This window comes from Piliocolobus tephrosceles, unplaced genomic scaffold (assembly GCF_002776525.5).
Source record: "Piliocolobus tephrosceles isolate RC106 unplaced genomic scaffold, ASM277652v3 unscaffolded_38608, whole genome shotgun sequence".
Classification (NCBI taxonomy): domain Eukaryota; kingdom Metazoa; phylum Chordata; class Mammalia; order Primates; family Cercopithecidae; genus Piliocolobus; species Piliocolobus tephrosceles.
The window spans coordinates 1,796-5,454 of record NW_022322763.1 but is presented as its reverse complement, the minus strand read 5'-3'; the positions used below and the strand labels follow the sequence as shown (position 1 = coordinate 5,454).

The following is a 3,659-nucleotide window of genomic DNA, read 5'->3' as shown; positions in this document are numbered from 1 at the left end:
ACACTGAGGACGAGGAGAGAGGGAGCCTTGTGCTCTCTCTGTATCTGAGGGAGGGCAGCACAGGGAACAGAGCAGTCTGCAGAGAGGCCAGCTCATTAGGGAAGCGCTTGTGTTCCACCTTGGGCTTTGACAAATAATCCTAAACAGAGCTACTATATGTCACACTATGGAATGTTCCAAGTAGGTGGCCATGTTTTCAAAAGATGTCTTTCTTCCTTTTGTTGTTGCCATTTTGTAGATTTAGGTTTGGGTGTATGTTTCTCCTCTCTGACTGGCACTTGAATGTTTGCTGACTCCTACTCTGTGTGACCGGGGCGTACAGCTGTGGACTGATGCATGCCGTCCTATCATCTTTCATTATCAAAGCAGTCTCTTCTTTTTTGACAGTTTGAAGAAGCATCTGTAGGGAATCCAGAAGGAGCCTTCGTAAAGGTGTTACAAGTCTGGAAGAAGCACAGGAGCACTGAGCTGACTACTGAGCTGGAGGCACCCTCAGACAGCAATGGCATCAACTTGTCAGGCTTTGGGAGTGAGCAGCTAGACTCAGTGACGAGAGCTTGCCTCATTTCTCAGTGAAAAATCTGTAAGATGTGGAATCAGTGTTACATTCCTTAAACTGCTTTTTTCAAAAGTACAAGATGGAGGTAGGCCCCTGAGTATTTTGAAAAACAATGCAAAGAGCCCCTCTCTTCAACCTGCCTCCAACAACTCAACTTATGAAAATAAACTGGGAAAGCTTTATTTTCTGGAAAATGTGTTCAAGAAAAACTCAATGAAGATAAAAGAGAAGAAAAAACTGCCATGCTTATACAGTCCAGCCTTCTAGGTAACAAATTTAAACGCTAAATATTTGAAAAGAAATTAGAAACTGCCCAACCACGGGAAAACAGCCTGGCAAAGATTCCAAATGTTGGCAAAAGCCTGCGGGGAGTGAACAGAGTCCTCATGGGCCTAAGGAGCATCCAGAAAAGGCACTTCAAAGAGGTGGGAAAGCAGAGCATAAGGAGGGAACGGGGTGCCCGGGCATTCGTGGAGAATGCTGCCAAAGAAAAATGGCTCAGGAGTCCAGCCCCAAGGGAGCTGGAACAGCCTCACGAAGAGCAGGGGCCCAAGAAGTCAGCAGGAAACGCTGTCTACACCAAGCCTCCGTTCACACTGGAGCATAAGGCGGCAGTCTTCTCTTTGCTGAAACCCTTCTCCATGGGCGTGCCTTCTGCCTCTATCCCCGCAAAAGCCCGAACTGAGGTCAGAAACAGATTGAAAGACTTAACTTATGCCATTTTGGTTTTAGAAGATGCAAAGGCTAGAGTTAAAACCAATCGTACATTCCAGAAAAAAATACCGCTTTCTTAAAAGTTGCTCCCATGTGGTCCACAGAACACCCAAGGCCAAAAAGAGTCAAAAGTTCAGAAAGAAAAGTTTTCTCAATAGACTGATGCTCACAAAGAGGCCTCCATTCTCTGCAGCAAAGAGCCTCATAAATTCCCCTTCACAAGGGGCTTTTCTGTCTTTATGAGGCCTGAGTCCTCAGGAAAATCCTTTTCCAGTAGTATTTGCTCCTTCAGAACGTTTTATAGAGAACACTAATGTAAAAAACACCACAGCAAGAAATGCATTTGAAGAAAACATTTTTATGGAAAACACTACTATGCTAGAAGGCACCATCTCTGAAAACACAACCTACAGTCATCCTCCTGAGGCAGATTCCACTGGGACTATGTTCAACTTAGAGACGACTGTTAAACACACCAATGAAACACGATGGGAATACAACAATGTGGGCACTGGCTTGTCCTCCAAGCCCAAAATCTTCTACTACTCATTGCCCTTGTCTCTAGGTGACCAGTTTGAAATTCAGCTAAATCAGCAGCTATGGTCCCTCATCCTCAACAACGATGTGAGAAGGCTCATTTCTCATGTTATCCAAACCTTGAAAATGGACTGCTCTGAGACCCACGTGCAATTGGCCTGTGCCAAGCTCATCTCCAGAACAGGCCTCCTGATGAAGCTTCTCAGTGAGCAGCAAGAACTGAGAACTATATTAACGAGAGCACAGAAGCACAGAGTGAACAGAAAGAGCAGGACCACACAGAAACATGGGACCCAGACTTTCTCATCATTTAGCATATGCCAGGAACGTTGGGGTGATCAGACCCAACACCAGGTCATGGGGGCTACGAAATGTAGTGGAGTCAAAGGAATGAGACAAGACAAATTAAGAGAACATAGGGTGGGTCCAGGGGGCCAACGCCAGTATGGAGGCTGTGAAGGCTCTGCGAGGGCTCTGGGAGCCCACACTATTTATTGGTAATCAAACAAAGAAGCAGGTGGTGAGGACGTGTGGACGTGGGGGTAACAGGTGAGGATGTGAGGACGTAGGAGTAGAAAGGCAGCAGTGCATCAAGCATAGCTGTGATGGCTTAGCATATGCTATGCCACTTGAGATAAGGGAGACAGATTCTTCTAATTCAAGATACAATCAATTTATGATCTTGGGAGAGAAGGGAGCAAGGGGCCAGCGAGTCTGGACACATTCCAGAAGCTACAAGGGGTTTTATGCCCTGAGTCCTGGGTTCTCTCCAAGCTACAAGGGGTTTTATGCCCTGGGCTTAGACTATAGTGTGGCAGGGCAGCCTTCCACCCTTTGGTGCAGAGCTGGGTGTTTCATAGGTCATGAGGGGTTTTAGACCCTGGACCCAGCACATGTTCCAAGACTCTTTTACATTATGTCAGACAAGCAAGCCCTGCCTCAGCCCTTCCACCAACAATAACTATTCAATAGTTAGCTTTCATGCCCTTAGTTTTTTAAAAAAATTATTCTTTCCTTTTTTTTTTTAAACTTCACTAAAGAAGTTCCAGGATATAACAAACTCATCTTAGCAATATCTGTGACTGTAATACTAACGATTTTGATTATAATTCACTGTCTCATTGAGGTAAGGACAATAATTAATTCAGGTTTTCAGAATGCAGTCCTGTCTTTGTGTGGAGTCAGAGCCCACAAACTCAAAACCAAAGCCACTTTCTCACCTGCTGCTACTTGACACTCTTCTTCAGTCCTTTAAGGCTGAGGTATGCTTCCTTCTTCCTGTGTATTTTCAGCCCAAAGTGAGACTTTTGAGTTGGGAAGAGATACTTCTGAATTAAACTACTGATCAGTGTCACCTACTTCTAATCCCAACCACCTTTATTCTAGGCATACCATACTTGCTACCATGCTTACCCTTCTATTGGGCACCTTTGTCCTCCTTCCTGTTGGCCTTCTGGTTCCTACCCAACTGTCCAGTCCATAGGCCTCAATAACTCATTTTTGCCCACCCCTGTGGTAGCATTGGCTGCCGCCTTTATCTACTCAAGTAACCGTTTTATCACTAATTTATTATTCTGTGTTTTCATTTATAGGCTCTTACCTAGCCATATGGCCTGCTGCCTCTGCCAATTTAAAAATAGCATTGAGGTTGTTTGCAAGACAGTCAAGCTGCATTGCAATAGTGCATGTCTGAGAAACACCACACATTGTCATGAGTCCAAATTGCCTGGTGATAACTTGTTACATTATTTTAAGTATTTGTTTCTAAATTTTTTTATTTTTTAATTAAAAAAAATTTTTTTATTTTTTATTTATTTATTTTTTGAGACAGAGTCTCACTTTGCCACCC

The 3,659-nt window shown here is 44.1% G+C and overlaps 1 pseudogene across 1 annotated transcript; it reads left to right on the top strand.

Moving 5' to 3' along the window:
• Window positions 1–332: 332 nt before the first annotated feature.
• On the top strand, window positions 333–3,081 carry LOC111533707 (annotated as a pseudogene). Its single transcript, XR_003308605.1, has 4 exons — window positions 333–601; window positions 819–826; window positions 859–2,084; window positions 2,834–3,081. The product of XR_003308605.1 is annotated as a leucine-rich repeat-containing protein 37A3-like (transcript).
• The last annotated feature ends 578 nt before the right edge of the window (window positions 3,082–3,659 follow it).